The following is a 20,268-nucleotide window of genomic DNA, read 5'->3' as shown; positions in this document are numbered from 1 at the left end:
TCATCATTGAATTCATATAGTGCAAACAGCCAAATAAAACACAACAACTGAACTTATCAAAACTGTAGCACAAACCTCTTGAAAAAACTGTACTGCGCAGCAGGCCATATTATTTTCAGGTATTCCATTAAAATGTTCCAAAAGGCACCAACAACACAAACCCAGTGGAGAGGTCCAGTTCAGTGACCCTGATTAGTGGAGGTGAGGTCTAGCAGACCGCTACCAGCTACAATTGCCTGTATCTGGACACCTGTCAATCAAAGAGGCTTTTGAGGCTCTCCTTTTTTTTCCTTTTGTCTTTGGTACTTCCATATTGGTTTCATTTGTCAGCTCCATGATTTGTCCATTCAGCCTTTTTGGGTTTTTTTTTACATTGTAGTGTAAAATCCATCTACTAATTAGAAGGTTGGTTGTTCAGTCCTCGTCTGCTCCAGTCTGCATGCCAAATATCTGTACGCGATACTAACCCCAAGTTCGTCTCCAATGCATCCATTGGAGTATGAATGTGTGGGAATGTTAGACTGAAGCACGTACGGAGAAAGCATAGAAAAAAAGCGCTTGTGTGAATGTGTGTGAATGGGTGACGAGGTAAGTTGTGTAAAGCGCTTTTAGTGCTCAGATAGTGTAGAAAAGTGCTAAAAGAACCAGTCCATTTACCATTTAGAGTGATAAGCCCAAAAAGCCTGCATCTACTCATCTATGGTTTCTTCAAGTTTTCTGCTGCTTCATGCACTGTTTCTTTTATTTTTTTTTATTTTTATATAGCTCAGGAGAAATTGGAAACACATCCTTACAGTGGTGCCCTATATTGACACCACAGACAGTGAGCTACTTGATCAGAAAGGCAAGTACCTCAGACATGCCATAGAGGTTATCAGTGGAAGTTTCTTCAACAGGTCTGGGAGCATGAAAGACTGCATAATATCTTTGTAGGTGCCAGTGAATGCACAGTCCTGACAGTGAACCCTGAAGGTGAAAAGGTGTTGGGAGAGGAGCTCTCTAGATGGCATCATAAATGCCTTTTGATAAAGCAAACACTGACTGACAACATGGCTTCTAGTCTTCAAAAAGGGAATATTCCAGATGCTCAATGGTGCTCAAAACACTGAAGTGTTTCTAAGAAGAAAAAAGTCAACACTTTTATCATTGCTGTGTGTGTTGTTGTGTCTTATAGTGGGCCTAGGTGTCTGAAATAAACTGTTTTAGCTCTCGTCCCTTTGAGCTCATTTTCTTCCAACTGTCTCCCCTCGCCAACAAAAGGTTTAAACCACAGTGTAAAAGATGGACATAGCTTCTGGGTCTGAACAGTGAAGGCAGCATGGAAGTGCCTTTAACCTGCATTCTTTTTGATGTCTACCAAGAGGACGATAACTGTGGTTGCAAAAGACTTCCAGCCCTATAAAAGTCTATGGGAAAACAGCCCCCTGGTCTGACCTTAGTAAACTCTTCTCTGATGGGTTTAGGGGCTCACTCACTCATTTGAGGTCAAATTGTATAAAATATAAAGTCCATTTTGTATAACACAGTCTGTCTCAGATCCTGCATTTAGGTTTGCATAGAGGTATACTCAATATTGTTGGCCGACTCAAGGACCCTAACCTCCACTCCCCACCTCCTATAAACACTGTAACAAACACCATAGCAGCACCACTAGTGAAATCTGTGTAACAAACAAACCTTCTGTCTTCCCACATCATTGCCGTGCCTTGTGGTTTCATTTGCTCCACTGATGTGGTCTCTCTATACAGCGCTGCATGGGGACAGTGTGGGAGGATTTGGCTCTGTGGAGAAGCAGCCAGTGATTTTCCCGGCTGGATTAGACTCTAGATTTGGTTACAGACTTTTTATTGCTCAATGGTCCATGACACTGCAGGGAAAACTTTGTGTGAGTGAGGGCGGCAGGTTCGGGATACAGTTATACCACACGTGTGTACAACGCAGGAGGGGCTGGACAGCATGTCAGCATGAGGAGATAGCATTGAGTATGAAGTCACATAACATAGTTGTGTGTGAAATTTTACTGTATGTAGTCCTAATACAAATAACAACAACAGAAACATTATTAAAACCAAAGTTCTTGAAAATGAAAATTGTCCTTTACTAGAAGTCCAGTTAGTCCAGGGTAAGGGGATTTTAAGAAGTATGTCCAGCTGACAGAGACATTACATCTTTGATATCAGAACCTGCAAGACATCCAAGACAAGGCAGCAAGAAAAGGCCACCAGCTGACCATTATTCATTGATGAAATGCTTGCTGGGGGCATTTTTTCACTTTTAAGTCAAATATATAACTTAGTTTTAGCTATGTTTCTACAAGTTAATAACAAACTATTTGACAATGTACAACTGGTGCTATCAAAGACTGTGGCTAATTCAGACCGCAGAGAGTAACATTATGTTTGCAAACGCCCTCAGTAGTTACTGTAGCCTACTAACACATTAGCATTAACTTGCAGCTGACTAGATGTAGAACAGGATTGCCAACTGTCCTGCTATTTTGCTCATTATACGGGACATCCCATATAATGAGCAAAATTAGTTCGCCCCTTATTCTACCTTAAATGTCCCGAATATTGACCATTACTTATGATGTCCCCAACAGATGGCACTCTTACAAATACCAAATTAGATTTGACCACAGCTGTATCAGAGGAGAGCTTGTTGTCCAGTCACAACCATCGCTGATGGCCCATCACACACACCAAATGTGAGGAGTAATATGTGATTTGTAAAAATGTGGTGGCATTTCGTCTGTGTAGCATAATAAAGTGGGTAACTGAATCCTATATTTACAATATTTTGTTTGAATATTTTTTGCTTATTTCTCAAAGGAAATGGCCATGTGATTTCGGTTATCAGTTATTTTGTTTTTCTTTAATGTTTTGATGAGGTATTGATTAAACTAAATAACATTTTACTGCATTTTTATTATATTTACTGGTGGTCAAGAAAACACAGCCAGTGCAGTGGTGACCTTTGAATTACAGCTGGCAATATGGCAAAGTCCAACTGGAGCTTCACAGAACTGCATGATGGTTTTGGGCTGAACTTAAATGAAAAGAGTTAATCTGCACTGTTTCATATAGTAGTGTCCCCTAGCTGCTCCACCGCACTGTTGAACAATCATTTTAGGTGATGCACCACAGAAATAATAAGATAGATGCACTTAACCAATATCTATGTCAGTACTGCATAGGTCCAGATGGGCTCAAAACTTGATGTTTTGTAACACTAACAAATGCACTCCATATCATTTTAAACTGAAAACCATTCATATAAAGGTTTCAGTGGAAACATTTACCTCTCTAGGTGTATGATCACTGGGGCATTTATAAATTGTAACAGATATATGCAAGTTTATTTTCCTTAGAACATAAACTATACCTGAAGCTCAGTATTCTGTGTCTGATAGTGTGCTACAACTTTCAAGTTGTTGCCTTTGATGAAGCGGTAAGGCCAGTTTTCCAAAGGCAACACACTGAGGTTTGTAGTACAGTGAGGATTCTGCTGTAAAATCAGGAAATGCCTCACACTGGACCTTTTGTTACAGCTTCCCCAAGATTCTTTGATCATATGCCTAAGTAAGCACACATCTTAACCAGAGGTCATTCAAGATATGTGGTGGGTGGCAGAACTGTTGATGACCCAGTCTTTTTCTATCAGGGAAGCAGGGGAAAACCCTGTCTGTTCATCGGCCTACTTCAAAGAGTCAGCCAGTAATCTGAAACAGGCCAGAGAATGATGGTAAACAAGACGCCTGGTGTTATTTGTGGGTTTGGCCCATGAGTTGTGTGTGAAACCTGCCACTGCGGATAAACCCACAGATCTCCACTCGGTCACTGCCCAGTAACACACTCTCTGCAGTAAAACATCCACATTACTGGATGGATCCTTTTGGGTGCCAATAAGGCAAGAGAAGCTTGATGAATAGGGAAAGGAAGTTCCATCACAATAAGCTTAAGTCCTGGGTTGGGTCAGTTTTCAGTGGGGTTATCTGACAGTTCTTCTTTCATACCTGGAACCTACATTACCCACAATACAGATTGTAACATTGTGGCAGGAGATCTGTATGTATAGTCATATACCAACCAAAATTTAATTTAATTCATAGAAATACAAAATCCAACCAGCAAGCTGAAACAAACAATCGCCATAACCTATGTCAGCAACATCCATCATCACATTATCAAGCAGTCAAAGATCAAAGACCCATGCTAAAATATTCATGAAATCAGGTTGAACCCAGTATGGTAAATGTGGGCATATTTTTCACTGGATGAGTAAATTCAAGGCCATCCACACTGACAGGTAAATGCCTGAGCCCAGAACATTAAAACAATTTATACAGAAGATGTTGCAATAGCCTAAGAAGATGAGAATTTCGGTTTTCCTTTTAGGCTATGTACAGACAACAACCTTCACAAATAAGATAAGGCAGCCTACATGTCATACAACCAGTGTAACCTGTTTCGATCCTATCCATCTCTCCACTCATCCATTATCTTCCACTTAACCTAAGTCAGGTCATGATGACAGCAGGCTAAGCAGGGTACTCCAGCCACAGTTTCCACTTCTTTCTGCGGCAGCCAGAGGCATTATCAGGCCATACAAGATCTGTACTCTCTTCAGGAGGTTCTGGCTCTATACTGGTCATAGGCTGTGGCATGAAATGGAAAATTCACTTTAATTAACATTCACAATATATATCACTTATCAGTCCATAGGTATCTATTTTTATTGATGGTAGGATGGTGCATTGCTGCGAATTATGGAACAGCGACATCTTATGTCCTTTCATAAAAGATGGTCTGGTGTGTTTTATGCTAACAGAGTTAATAAGGAAGAACTGAAGCACATTTCCTTAATATTTAGATCATTAGACCGGCTCTTATGGCTGCTGGATCTTCCAGATCACTTCACTGGCAAAGTTCTTGAGGAACACTGCCTAATCGACCATAGCCTTGTCAAAACACAAAGCATGTTATGGTACTTTTAAAACGGACCCCAGAGAGCCAAAAAGAGTAAAATAATATTTGCGAAATGAAAACATAAACACAAACAAACTTTAGAAAATGTTTTATGAAGACAGAATAAGTCTGACCAAGTTTAGCTGACACATACTCACAGCCAGGAGCTCTGGAAACCCTCCAAACCTGTCTGCCCGCACTGTCTCCCCTAACACCTCTCGTGTTTGGACAGTTGAACGTTGATGAATGGCCTAATGGTAACAGGTTAGTGTGAGTGAACATATTTGGGCTTTGGAGGTGGGAGGAATGTAGTTTAGCAGCGGAGCAGAGGTGCTAAAAGAGACAGGGCTCTAAGCTGATATCAAACACACTGTGACCACATGTCTCAAGGTGGCAAAAAGAGTCATGAGAAATTCAAGTTTGGCAAGTCTCCCTTCATTTCATATTCAGACAGCAAAGTGGTGTCATTTTTGGCACCTCTTAACCTCAGTGAACAACGTAGAACAGGAGTTAGGTTGCTTGTTTTGCTACATGTTAAACAAGCATAGTTTCAAAAATATTTTTACCTTTCAGATGAACCTTTCCACATTTATCTTGGACCCAGTTCTTCTGTTAGAAGATTTCCATTTGCGTATACCATACAGGTGAAAATTCTATATTAAGGGGAAGATGTGAACCTAACAATCCCATCTTTACCCTAAACAGATCACTGGTGACCCACAGGCTATTAGGATGCTGAAAAGTGTATATGGGAAGTTGGAGTGAACCACAGTTCATGTGTCATGTACTTTAGAGCTTTGTTTTATTCTTTGATTATGGTTACATTAGCCCTGCATGTTAAACAGGACCTTTAAAGGTACCCAGTATGCACGAAAGGTCCTGCCCAACCATCCATATATGAGGATTTGTGAGAACCTTTTCAGTCATAGCCCCTTAAATACACCATTTACATGACTGTGACATTATATCTTTGAAGCAGTTCTGTTCCATCCTTAGCACAGCTTCAAATCAAACCAGAAACATTTCAGAACCAAAACATTTATTTTATTTTGAATGAATATTGGCTGGATTCTTTTTGAGTTTCTTTTGTGAGACCTCCTGTTTTTCTCTCCTGCTCTCTGCAGTTTCACATAACGTCTGTAAAAAAAAAAAAACCCAAAAAACTGTATATATACATCAGCATGTGTTACTCAAACATTATATAGACTGATCGGCCTTCACAGTTGTGTGAAGTACCTCGATATGGGTACTAAAATATGGGTAATTATTGGATTGATCGGTCCGGCTCAAATGAGCTTTTTCTCAGAGAAGAAAAACCTCAGCATTTATGCAGAAAGGAGCTGCATTCACTAAAAAACAATTTCAGAACCTTTGCTGATCCTATTCACTAATTTCAGTAGTACATAAGGTCATGCAAATTCTATCTCAAGGATCATGAGTGTCAAACTGATGATGCCTTAACATCATGGTCATATTCTGTTTGCCATAAATCTGTATTCCCTCCTTTCTACTCCATTTGTAGGGGTAGAAAATGTTCTTTTCGTTAGTATATTTAAAGTCCATGACCAAGAGTAATGGTCCTGGTTCGTGCATTTGTTAGAGATGTATCTGTAGGACATGATTCAACAGTTTCAGTTCAGGCATGAGTGTGGTTTACAGCTGAACTGTGTATGCAGACGAGTCTGGCAGCAGATAACCTTTGGGCTGTGGGGATGAGTGTGGGGGTTTGAAGCCGAAGATTCTCAAGGTGATGCGAAGCATTCTTCACATTTTCCGGATCTTCAGATCTCTGGAAAGAGTCAAACAGTTAAGATGTATTTGCTCATTAGGCAAACAACAATACCCATGAGCACTTTTTTCTGTCTTCAGGTTTAAGGTGAGTTCTCTGACGGTTAAAACATTTGAAAAAATAGGTGAAAAAAATGTATATATGTCATTTAATGTACAGCTTTTACTGTAAACAGCTGCAAGCTTTTGTCCCATCCTCCCTATTTTCCTTTCTGTGAAGTTCAGTCTTGTTCCTGCATTTCTATAATTCAGCTTTTATGTTCATTTCCTGTGTTAGTTGGTAGCTTTTTGTCTCTTGTGTCTTCTGTTTAATTATACTTTTTCCCATCTCATTGTCTGGATTGTCATCCCTTGTTACTTGTTAGCGAGCTGTTTCCACTCCTTCAGCCCTCACTGTGTTTCAGTATATTTTATTTGTTTTATGTCATGTCTTGTTTTTCTGCCTTTTTGCACACAGTTTGGATTTTGTAATTTGCTTTGTAGTTTAGGAGTCATGTTAATGGGGTGGACCGCTGTCAATTATAGGAAAACCCAAGGATGTGTCATATCAAGCCAGGGTCTTTAAACCCATCTTGACTTCTAACATCCAAAAAATCTTACTATTTATACTTATATTACATTTATATTTTTTTTTCTTAGAGTGTACACAGTGATGCAGAAGTAATTTAAAGTAAAGCCAAATGTATTTATTTGCTCCAGTTCATTCTGCTCAGACAGCAAATTTGACCAAAACCAGAGGTTTGTTAAAAAAAAATAAAACAAACAGAAAAAAACAACGGCCATAAATCAGTTTCTAAGAATGTAAGTGAAAAAAGTGAATGGGAAAGAGCTTTGGAAGGAAGAGGCAGAAGGCCCCTAGAAATCAATTTTTGTCACTTTAAAACTATTGAGAGGTGAAAGATGGATTGAAGGCTGGACATTAAAGAGAGCTGTAACTGTAAAACAGCTTCTCTGTTGATTAGCTCTCTGGCAAGTGATGTTCTTTAAGTGAGCTCCACCCAAACATTTCTCCGTCATCACTTTATGTCTGTGGGCATACAGAATAAGACTCTGCTTCAAAGAGTGTCTAACATTTGTATGAAAGGCTACTGGAAGGTAATGTGAAATGCCATTTAAAAATTGTTTAAGAAGTACAGGGAATTATGAATATTATATTCCATGTATAAAAATAGATTTTGTTGTGGAAGCACAATGCAAAAGATGTCACCAACGCATCACCCATTGATTAGTAAAGATGTCAGTAAAACCTTGAGCTGGTTTTTCTACTTTAGACACTTTGATGTTTTGAAGTTGGGTACAGGAGACTACATGCTCATGGGCTAAAACCTTATGACTGATACGTTGTGGAGCATACCCTGTATAATCCTCCTTTCCGACAATAATAAACGGACTTCATCTTCTTTATAATATGGCAGTTGAGACCCTAAAGCGATTAGGAAAGTGTTTTTTGTGACCAGATGCTGACCATGAAAAATAAGGCTGGTTTAAGGCATTTCAACTTTTGCTTCACTTTTCATACCTGAAAGCTACACCTATCAATTCCCTGGTCATCATGTAGAGCAGGTCATCTGCCAATCAGCAGGGTGCAGATTTCATCTTGGGCTGCTCCCTGGGTGTCTGTGAATGTTAGACAGAAAAGCACAGACACAGAAAAAAGTGCTCTTATGAATGGATTAATACTATATGAAAAAAGGAGTTACACCCCAGGACTCACTACTTGTAGAACCACCTTTAGCAGAAAATAACTTGAAGTAATAGTTTTCTCTATGAATGTATGACCCACCACAGCATTTCAATCAGGTTTGAAATTTGACTGTGCTATTTAAACACTTTTGTTATTATTATTATTATTATTATCCATCCATCCATTCGCTTCCGCTTATCCTTTTCAGGGTCGCAGGGGGTGCTGGAGCCTATCCCAGCTGTCATAGGGCGAGAGGCGGAGTACACCCTGGACAGGTCGCCTGTCTGTCGCAGGGTTATTATTATTATTATTATTATTATTATTATTATTATTATTATTATTATTATTATTATTATATCATTCATTTTGGTATATAGAGTAAATTGTCTTTTTTACATGACTATTGTTTAACATTATAAATTATATATGATAAATGTAAAACTATAGTAACAAAAAGGCTAAACAAATTACTCCTGTATAAAAAAACAGTAGAATAAAAGTAGGATAACAGAAAAATACAGATTTTTTTGTGCTCTTGGCAGTATAGTTTATTAGTTACCTCCTCCAAGGACGTTATGTTTTTATTGTCATTTGTTTTGTTGTCATCTTTTTGTATGTCTTTCTTCTTTTTGCTCAGTCTTCTTTCGGCTCGAGCCTCCAGGTGAACCGGATAACAATAAGTGGAAAAGAATGGATGGATATGATTATCAAAACAAAAGCACAATCTAAATATGATTATTTTTATATTGAGCACTAAACTGTTGGGTGTTGCTAAGCAACATAAAATAATGTGATATCTGTAAATAACAATGACAAATGCCATCAGCCGCTCCAATTATTAGAAGTGTTTAAGTGATGGACACCATGGCTATCCATCAGCCCAGCTTTTCTCTCAGCTTGTTCAAGTTTAGAGCCCTACACTGACCACCAGTGCACTTTTCAGGATAATTTACAGAAGCTGGCAGACCACTGTTAATTTTCTGGAGTAGCTCCTGACTATGTGAGAAAGTCAATCTTTTTAAGAAGACGCATCCTCTGCATTTGCAAATTTGCTGTAAAACCAAACAACTTCCCGCTCTCTCTGTCTCACACCGGCCAGCAAAGCTGAGTCAATCCCCTGAAAACACTCCATCATGCATTCTTTAAGGCTTTCTCTCCAGCAATATTTATATATTAAAGTTTAACTGAATAGTTTTTAAAAAGGAATGTATTTGTCAATATGTGATAAATGAAAATATGATCCCTGAGATGGCCTTCTAAATGCCCTCATCAAGGCTGTGAATTAAAGTCAGTAGACGTGTCAGAGTAATCCATCGCAAAGAGAAAATAGCTAGGAAATGAGTGTTTCAATTAAGAAGATGTGTTTTCCTTTTTGTCAGCACAAATGTGGGGGTTGGGAGGTGAAGCGCCTATTAAAGTGTGTCTGACTATATTTCACCCTGCTGCTGACTGATGTGACAATATTGTCTCAGGCCTGTTCATTTGAATAGTGTGAATATTTATGTCCAGAGGTGTTTGCCTGTTCTTAATGCTTTCACTCTTTAAGCAGGCAGTTATTGTCTGCTGTAAGTGGTCATTTACTAACAGAGGAATGCCCCGCCAGAGGAAGCATTAAGGTCTCCTCATTATTTAATCATTCGCTGCTTCCCTTTGCAGGAAGCAAGAGGCTGGATGTGTCAGGTTAGCTGTGTGCAGGACAGCATGCTCACATCTATTAAAGACAAAGCAGCATGATTGATGCTGATAGCTCATAGCTGTGATGACACTGCAACACATAATATGCTTTTTGGTTCATAGAATCCAGATGCAGTATGTTGTATGAAGTATGTCAGGTGCATACAGATAAATAAGATAAAATAACATAAGAAATTATTCAGTTGGGGGTGGAAACAGTTTGTTACAGTCACTGACATGATGAAGAAATCGGGGTAAACCAGTGATGGGTAACAGTTTGTTCAGTGAGCTCCTCTACACCACAGATTCAAAAGTATCCATTTTGGAGCCAATCAAAGAGCCAGCTTTCCTAATATTTTTCTCCAGTCGATTGGTGTCACCAGTGCTAAAGCACATCACAGCAAAGTGTGCACTGTGCTTGCCACAATTAACTGATATAAAATCTCCATCATTTTACTGCACATGTTGAAGGATCTCACCTTCCTTAAGAGATAAATAGCACCCCTTTGTGTATGCAGCATCTGTGTAAGACTGTGTTGGTCAGTTTAGCTTGCCCAGGTTCTTGTACTCATCCACCACATCAGCATTCTGAAGCCATCCTGTCCCTTCCGAAGCTGAACACCATCTCTCTCATCTTATTCATATTCAAAAGCAGATGATTCAGTCTCCCTATACTCTCTTTTTAATTTCTTTTTCCTATTGCCTCTCAACCTGTCACAGCAGATGGTTGCTCCTCCCTGAGCCTGGTTTCTGTTACAAGGGAGTTTTTACTTTTCATATTATACCTTACAGTATATAACACTTTAAGATGATTGTTGTTGATCTGGCACTAGATGTATAAACCTGAACTGAGTTGAGTGAAATTAAATTCCTTCCAGACCACTCCAAAAAATGATCAACTAGTACTCTGTACTCCTCCTGCTGCCCATCACTTCAACTGCTGCAGAGTTATCTGTAGGTGGTATGACCTGGAGTTGTACTGAAAGTCTGGATGTACAAGGTGAACAGGAACAAAGACAGCACCATCTCCTGTGGAGCGTCTCCTGTGGAGCATCTCCTGTGGAGCTGATGTACTGCACATCACCAAATTAGGCAGAGCTGCCTCGTCTCACATATTGCAGGCTGTCATGTAATCAGTAATCCACGACATGGCAGATGTGATTACTGATTTTTCCTGGCAGTTAGCTCTCTGCAGCATGTAGACCGTTGTGTCATCCACCCCAAAATTGGGTGTGTAATTCAGACTGCAAGGGATCGAGGGATGATCTCATCTGTGATCTCTGGTGCCTTCATGACATGCAATGTGAGGGCAACTGGTCTGATAGTGTTGACTGCTCTGGTGCAGGAACCAGAAAGGATGTTTTCCATAACATTGATATTCTCCTGCTTCAAACTCAGGTTGTAAATGTGATTCAGATTTCAGATAATATCACACTAAAATCCTGAATTCTTGATTTTGTTGTGATGTTTCACTAACACTTTTTATGTTGTGTCAGATAGAAAAGACAAGTCACCAATATGATCAAACTCAACCTCAGAAGTAACAGGTTTATAAAATACTAGAATTTCACTCATCAAAACTGAAGCACAGTCTGTTTGGACAAGCTGTCCTCAAGAGTCCCACTAACCTGCAATAAAAAACATATTTACAGTGAAAAATACTCACCATGGATAGTTCATCTTTCACAACAACTCCCAAAACAAGCTACTGGAGCCCAAAACTGTCCACTCGGCCTCACCGCTGCCAGTGTAAACCACTGAGCTGGGCCTGCCAACACATTTGTGCTGTTTTTGGTTTTTTGGAGCATTTAAATAGAGATCTATGACTGACTTGCTGTGTACCACAGACTTAGACCTGATTAGTCAAATTCTAAGGTGTTATTAGTCTGTACGTTTTTCTTAAGTGCTTATTGTGTCAGTGTAGGGAACCTGTATAGTTTATGAATGCACTTCGCTAACCAAGCTTGTATGTGGAAGTCTGGTGACTGACCCAGATTTCTTAAACCATGTAACTTCATACTGATACTGTTTTGCTTGTTTGGTAACCTATCCTTCGTATTCTCATGGCAGAAAAGACACTGGTGCATCTGCATTGTGTAATATATTGTTTCTTCCTTTACAAGCCTGGACAGCACATTTGAGCTACATTGCTAGAAGCCCGAGTGTGTGACTGTGTAAAAGTCATGCCTTCAGTCCTCCTGGGAGACATTCGGTTCCAATTGTTTATAACAGGTGTGGACAGCTTTAATAAAGAGGAACACTGAAACTCACTGTGGCCAAGGGATATTAAAATATCACTGTGACCTTGCAAACAGGGATTAGAGTGCAAGTCTGCCACAGCAGGAGGCGATTGCACGCAGCATGCCGCGCGATCCTCTCCACTCAATAAGCTGGGGCAGAATTTATGGCCCCACAGACATCTCAGGGCTGTAGGCTTTGTGTCAGTCTCTGCTTATGGGACACACAAATGGTGATGTGGGGGTGTCAGGAGAGATGCTAGGGGCAGATGTTTCCAGTTTCAAGGTTCAGCTGGAATCCTGCAGCTTTCGATATGGAAGTGAATAATACCTTCCCTGGGGACACAGAAAGGAAATACTAAGAGCCCCAAGTCACCGCTGGATCATAAACACCTTTATATTTGCAATCTTATTCCCACTCTATCTTTTTGTCTGTCTCTAAGGAGTAATAGCATCATCCTAAAGATGGCTGCATTACTGTAATTCCTCCGAGGGTCCCAATACAACCCTGGCACTCAGCATCACCTGCCAATAGTTCACTTGGTGTATTAATTGAACCAAGCATCATTCTTTTGTGAGACACAACAGGCTGGGTGAGCGAGCCAGCAGGTTAAAGAGATGAGTTGCAGTAATTAATAAATTCTGTGTTTATGTTATAGTGCCATGAAAAAGTGTTGTTTTTATGATTTTATGATTATTAGATAAATAGAGAATATTAGAGACTGTCAACCTAAATAAATACAATATACAATTTTTAAATGATGATTTTATTTATTAAAGGAGAAAAGCTATACAAGCCTACCTGGCCTTGTGTTAAAAGTAATTGCCCCTTAAACCTAAGAACTGTTTGTGTGACTCTTGGCAGCAAGAACTGCAATCAGGTGTTTGCGATAACTGGCAATGAGTCTTTCCCTTCACAGTCAGGAAATTTGCCCCACAGTTTGCAGATCTCTTCTAATTCAGGCACGTTGGAGGGTGTTTGAGTTTGGACAGCCTGTTTAGGGTCATGCTGAAGAATCTCATTGGAATTTAAGTCTGGACTTTGACTAGGCCACTCCAAAACCTGCTTTATTTCAGTCATTCAGAGGTAGACTTGCTGGTGTGTTTCAGATCATTGTCCTGCTGTATAATCCAAGTGTGCTTGAGTTTCAGGGCACAAACTAATGGCAGGATATTCTCCTTCAAAATTTTCTAGTAGACAGCAGAATTCAAGATTCCATCAGTTACAGAAAGCTGTCCAGGTCCTGAAGCAGCAAAGCAGCCCCAGAATATCACAGTGTTTTACAGCAGCTGCACTGTCTAGCACACTAGATGAAGCCTTTAATGAAGATAAATAAAGTGCTGTATGGATGTGCATAGTTATGTAAATAGAGTTTAAAGTAATCTAAAGTAGGGGAGACCGGGGATAGTTGTAACGTGGGTCAGTTGTAACACTTCCAATTTCTCCAATCAGGGCTAAGTTTCAAATGATGTGATTCATCCTGTACATGCCCAATTCAGTTCTGCTATCACATGTAAAAAATAAGCACATTTTGTCAAACACAGACAATTTAACATGAAAAAAAGTAATTTGTATGCCAAAAAGTAAGTTTTTCTACTTTATTTCAATTTCTAATAGCATTATCTGCTTTGCAGTTAAACTCCATCCATCCATCCATCCATCTTCATCCGCTTTATCCGGGGCCGGGTCGCGGGGGCAGCAGCCTAATCAAAGAGGCCCAGACCTCCCTCTCCCCAGCCACTTCTTCCAGCTCGTCCGGGGGAACACCAAGGCGTTCCCAGGCCAGCCGAGAGATATAATCTCTCCAGCGTGTCCTGGGTCTGCCCCGGGGCCTCCTCCCGATGGGACATGCCTGGAACACCTCACCCAGGAGGCGCCCAGGGGGCATCCTTGTCAGATGCCCAAACCACCTCAGCTGGCTCCTTTCGATGTGGAGCAGCAGCGGCTCTACTCTGAGCCCCTCCCGGATGGCCGAACTTCTCACCCTATCTCTAAGGGAGAGGCCAGCCACCCTTCGGAGGAAGCTCATTTCCGCCGCTTGTATCCGCGATCTCGTCCTTTCGGTCACTACCCACAGCTCGTGGCCATAGGTGAGGGTGGGGATGTAGATCGACCGGTAAATTGAGAGCTTCGCTTTTACACTCAGCTCCCTCTTCACCACGACGGACCGGTGCAGCATCTGCATTACTGCAGCTGCAGCCCCAATCCGTCTGTCGATCTCCGGCTCCCTTCTCCCATCACTCGCGAACAAGACCCAGAGATACTTGAACTCCTCCACTTGGGGCAGGAACTCATCCCCGACCCGGAGTGGGCACTCCACCCTTTTCCGGCTGAGAACCATGGCCTCAGATTTGGAGGTGCTGATCCTCATTCCCGCTGCTTCACACTCGGCTGCGAACCGCTCCAGTGCGAGCTGGAGGCCCTCACCCAATGAAGCCAACAGAACCACATCATCCACAAAGATCAGAGATGAGATTCTGAGGCCACCAAAGCGAAAGCCCTCCGCCACTTGGCTGCGCCTAGAAATCCTGTCCATAAAAATTATGAACAGAACCGGTGACAAAGGGCAGCCCTGGCGGAGCCCATCACCCACCGGGAACGAGTCCGACTTATTGCCGGCAATGCGAACCAAGCTCTTGCAACAGTTGTATAGGGATCGAATGGCCCGTAGCAATGGGCCAGACACCCCATACTCCCGCAACACCTCCCACTTGGGCCAGACACCCCAGTTAAACTCATCAAACTTAAATTATGTTATTTGTATGCCTATGGGGATATATTCTGTGTAGGTCTTTAGTGCTAATGTTTTAGCCGTTGGCTGCAATGTTAGCTAGTTCATGGCTATAGGAGTCTGGGTCAGTTGTAACAGCAACAGTCTGGGTTAGTTGTAACAATAATGCAAATGTTACAACTTACCACACTATTACTTTAACTTATATTAAACAAGTTGGGGAAACGACAGCAGCAGAGAGGTTCACTGGTCGTCTTTGTATATGCGGTTAATGCCATTGGCAACACAATTCCTCCACTGTTTGTGTTCCCACACATACATTATGCAGACCACTGTGTCAGAGATGGACCAGTAGGAAGTATTGGTAGTGGAAATAAATCAAGATGGGTGCAAGAAACAGATTTCCTGATTTTTCTGAAGCACTTTGCAAACCACACCAAGGTAAGCCATGATAAAAAGTAATGGAATTGCGATGCTGGTGCACAGCTACATTTTTTTCAGCTTCATTGTTATGTTCAAAAGTTGGTGCAAGAGTTGTAGGTTATAATGCCCACTGAGCCAATGAGGCCAAAATCAAGGAAGACCAACCAAAATTAATGAAATATTCAGTTGCAGAAAATTTCATAACTTGTCTTTTTTGGGGGGTTGGAATATGTTCAAAAGCTAGATTTCTGCATTCTGTCACACACACACAGCTACATAAATGGCTCTAAGTGCATTCATGTGATGAATAAAAAAGATTACATGTTAGGATTTTGTCAGTACCAGTATTTCATTGTGTTACATTTCACCCCAGGATATGTTACAACTAACCCAGACTATGGGGTTAATTGTAACATTTCACTCTTTGTGTTTGAGACCATACCATGCAATGGGTAATTGTGCTGCAGAGAAAATAGCTGCACTATGTAATAGCAGAGACATGTAAATACTTTGCATTACATTTTGAATCCACTACCTTAAAAGAGCTCTAATTTACAGACAGAAATGTCAAAAATGTTACAACTATCCCCGGTCTCCCCTACCTCAAGTAGCTATTAAATCTCATTCTTTAGAGCTTATTCGTTGTGGAGCTGTTACAGGTTTTAAAAGTAAAAAAGAGACAACTCATGGTAAAATTGTAATACTCTTACCTTATTAGATGAAGGGATCAGAACTTTGATATTTTTATGAGTTTAAAAAGGCTAATTTAATATAAACTCACCATTAATTATGGCATCATCTTATACAGAGTCTCCAAAATAAATCTTGAGAAAAATGGGAATGGAATGAGTTTGAAAACATGAGCCTTTAAATTCCAACTTTGCTGTCCTGTCAAAGGCTGTTATAGCTACTAAAATAAAATAAAAATAAATAGATGAAGAGAAAAATAAAATGTAGGTACAATAAATGTCACTGCTGTGGCAGCAGTTGTGTGGTGTTTGGAGAGGAAGGACCCAAGTTGCAGACAACAGTAGTGATGCTAGTGAGGTTTATTGATGACGGGTGACAGTGACACAAAGCAGTGATAAAAAATTACAAAGTAAACTGAACTGGGAAAGCTAGTAAGCTGACCTGAAACATAACACAAAGAGAGGACACGAGGTGAGGGGCAGAGAGACACAGAGAAACACAAAATAACACAGACGAACTGACGAGGAACACAGGCAGGACACACTATACACACAAGGCAATGAGGGAATGACACACCAGAGGGAAACACAGCTGGAACTAATGGGCATCACGAGACACAGACCTTCAAAGTAAAACAGGAAATTCACAGACTGTTTTCCAAACACAAACTCAGAGACACGAACAGAACACCAGGAGAGGACACAGGTACGGATAACAGAAACACTAAACACAAAACACAAACCTTAAGAACTAATACAAAAACAGAAGAAACTAGAAAATAATAATAATAAACTCAAAACACTGGGTCAGCAACCCAGGACCATGACAATAAAGGGAAATAAATGTTGCTGATGTCAAAAAAAATTGTCTTTAAAATACAAGCATTAAAGTTCAAAATTGTGTTACTACAAAAGAAAATTAAGACACTAAACATTAGATGCATAATGTCCGAATTATGTTTTGGGCTGAATTGGAAAAAACAGAATGATAAAAAATATTGTTAATTAAAAGAAATTTAAATTTTGGACAATATTAAAGTTAAATGTTTGACCTAAAAGGTGAAACTCGAGATAAATTAAAAAAATTAGTTTAAAAAGACAAAATAATTGTAAATATATAATTTTGATTTTATTAATAACAAAACTGACTTGATGGGACTCTGTTAAATCATCATTAGAACTATAAATGACAAAATCCTCACCACTGTTACTTCTTACTGGCATTAATGGACATTCATATACATCCAACTCAGGATGCAGTTGCTATGTAGTGTTGGTCGATACACTAGAAAACCATCTGCTCTTCTTTCACATTAAACACTGATCACATTCACTGTTTGTCCAAGTGTTAATAAATCCAACTTCAAATGTGTTATCTCCTTCCTTTGTGTCCTTTGTGGATTCAGCATGAGGATGAACTTTGTTACCAGATGATGGCGCTGTCAGCTACCAGTTGACTCAGAACCTCCCACCAGAGATTATGGGGAACTATACCCCCCCCCCCCCCCCCACACACACACACACACACACACACACACTCAGGCTCACACATGCAGCTAGATGTGGGTCATCATTTATCTTGGGTATTAAGAGAGCAGACACTAAGTGTGTGTGTTTGTTTATTTTAGTAAACATTGTGGGGGTTTTTTATTTTGATTTGTACCATTTATAATAATTTAGGTCTGAGACTGCAGTCATGGATTCACACAGGCATGTCGTGTGAACAGTATTTCATGAATTTCCAGTTAGTTGTGAGAAGCCTGTCTTCCTTGATTCTGCAGAGATTTTGTCACGTTTTCCATCCTGGAGGCTTCTCTCTCTTTCACTTCTGTCATTGTCAGGTCTATCAGCTTTCTTCTGACTTGAGTCGACTGAGTGACTAAACATCTTAACAGTTTTTGATTAGAAAGTAACCCCCCTCCTCTCCTCCCATTTGTATTATATTCTTATATAGGTTATTTAGATATTCTATTCTATTCTATTCTATTTTTTCATATTTAAGGAGAAGCATATCAAATTTTATTTAAACTTACTGATAGTGTTATAGAATTTGTTCATTATAATTCTGACAGGAAGCAGAAAGAGAGGGCATATTTCTCTGATGTTAGCTTCTCTTCATTGGGTCCCACTGAAATCCAGAATCTTCTATGAGCTGATAGAGGACGAAAATGAGAGCGAGAAGAGAACAGATGGAGGACAGTTAGTGAAATGTAGAGGTTTAGTGAGGAACTGAAGCCATGAAAAGGATGAAAAATGGAAAGACGGCTGGCCCAGATGACATACCTGTGGAGGTGTGGAAATGTCTTAGAGCAAGGCCAGTGGACGTTTTAACCAGATTGTTTAATGCAATCCTGTATGTGAAGAAAACCAAATGATAACCAATGATTTATAGACCTCTCTGTGTTGAATCATACTTGTTATTAATCTCTGTCTCTCTTCCACAGCATGTCTTTATCCTGTTTTCCTTCTCTCACCCCAACCGGTCGCAGCAGATGGCCCCGCCCCTTCCTGAGCCTGGTTCTGCCGGAGGTTTCTTCCTGTTAAAAGGGAGTTTTTCCTTCCCACTGTCGCCAAAGTGCTTGCTCATAGGGGGTCATATGATTGTTGGGTTTTTCTCTGTATGTATTATGTAGGGTCTACCTTACAATATAAAGTGCCTTGAGGAGACTGTTGTTAGAATTTGGCGCTATACAAATAAAATTTAATTTAATTTAATTTAATTTAAATTGCTCTTTCTCATGAGTTCTAGGTATAGTAAAATATCCTAGATTCAAAAGTCAGGCCATCTGTCAGGCAGCTGAAGACAGCTGAAATTAGGACAGGAAAATAATCCCAAACGGACAAACAGAGAAACAGCCATTCTACACCATGGCTGAAAAAGAAAAACGTCAAGGTGCTATGATGGCCCAGCCAAATCCAGACCTCTACCTAGTTGAAATAATGTGGCACATAAACAAATGTCCTCAAGCCTTAATGAACTGAAACAACCCTGTAAAGAGTAGTAGTCTAGAAAAAGAAAATATTTTAGACATAATGTGGTACCTATTTAACATCAAGTCATGCTTTCTAATGTTGAAAAACTGTTAAATACAACAGCAGCCCTCTATCCACCACAGCGCCTTTATAGTATAAGCTGCAACATTATCAGGTACACTGTTTGAAGATGCTCAGATTTTTTGCTAGGACTGACCAGGAGGGAGAAGATTAAAAATCAGCTTATCAGAAGGACATCTGAGGTTAAGTGGTTTGGAGAGACAAGTGTGAGATGGTTTGTGCATGTGCAGAAATATATTGAAGAAAAGATGTTGAACATGGAGCTACATAGGTGAGTTTTGACCCTTTTTGAGGGTGCTCAAGTGACCCCAAATTTTATCAGAGCATCCTTAAAAATAACTATTAATAGTATCCATAACAGCGCATTTTTGTATTATTTTCTAGGATTATCTTCAAATGTAATATTTATTCTTATAAAGTGTCTGCTTATTTTTATCTGTTCTCTAAATAGCATTGGCTAATGAAGCTTAAATCATCAGAGATTATTAGCTAGTTTTAGCCATCTGGTCCAGTAGTCTGCTGGGATATTGGGAGTTGCCAGCCAAGGAGACGATGTGTGTTATTATTATCGAATTGGGCTTCAGTGTTTGTTTACTGTACAGCTCCAGATTCAGGTGACAGCAAGTGAAAATGATCTTACCTGTCTATGTGCACACTGTATTCAGTTTGGATATTGCTGTAAACTGACATGGATCACTTTATGTATTTTATTTACTGTAATAATGTGTTTTCCTCACATTGATTGGTGATGATTTCACATAACTAAGCAGTACGCTGTACTGTTGTTGACTGTGGATCCCCCACTTATTCCTATAATAATTTTTATATGATTATGTTTTTGTTATTTTCTAGTTTCTAGTTGAGTTACGAGGATGCATTCAAAATAAATATATAAAAAATATTTTAAAAAAGTATATAAAACAATGCTATTACAGTTTGCTCTGTGTACAAGTCTATGGAGTGGCAGCGTGATTTTTTTTAGTTTCTGTATTGAATAATACTATTTTAAGCACTTGATGA

General features: G+C 39.8%; 1 protein-coding gene across 1 annotated transcript in view; it reads left to right on the top strand.

The window, feature by feature from the left end:
• The window catches only part of LOC146507221 (tetraspanin-4-like), a 547,388-nt gene that overhangs the window by 504,405 nt on the left and 22,715 nt on the right, over positions 1-20,268 (top strand). The window lies entirely within an intron of this gene.

Source organism: Neolamprologus multifasciatus, chromosome 12 (assembly GCF_963576455.1).
Source record: "Neolamprologus multifasciatus chromosome 12, fNeoMul1.2, whole genome shotgun sequence".
Lineage (NCBI taxonomy): Eukaryota > Metazoa > Chordata > Actinopteri > Cichliformes > Cichlidae > Neolamprologus > Neolamprologus multifasciatus.
Note: the sequence above shows the minus strand (reverse complement) of the source record. Positions and strands in the feature narration are given on the sequence as shown.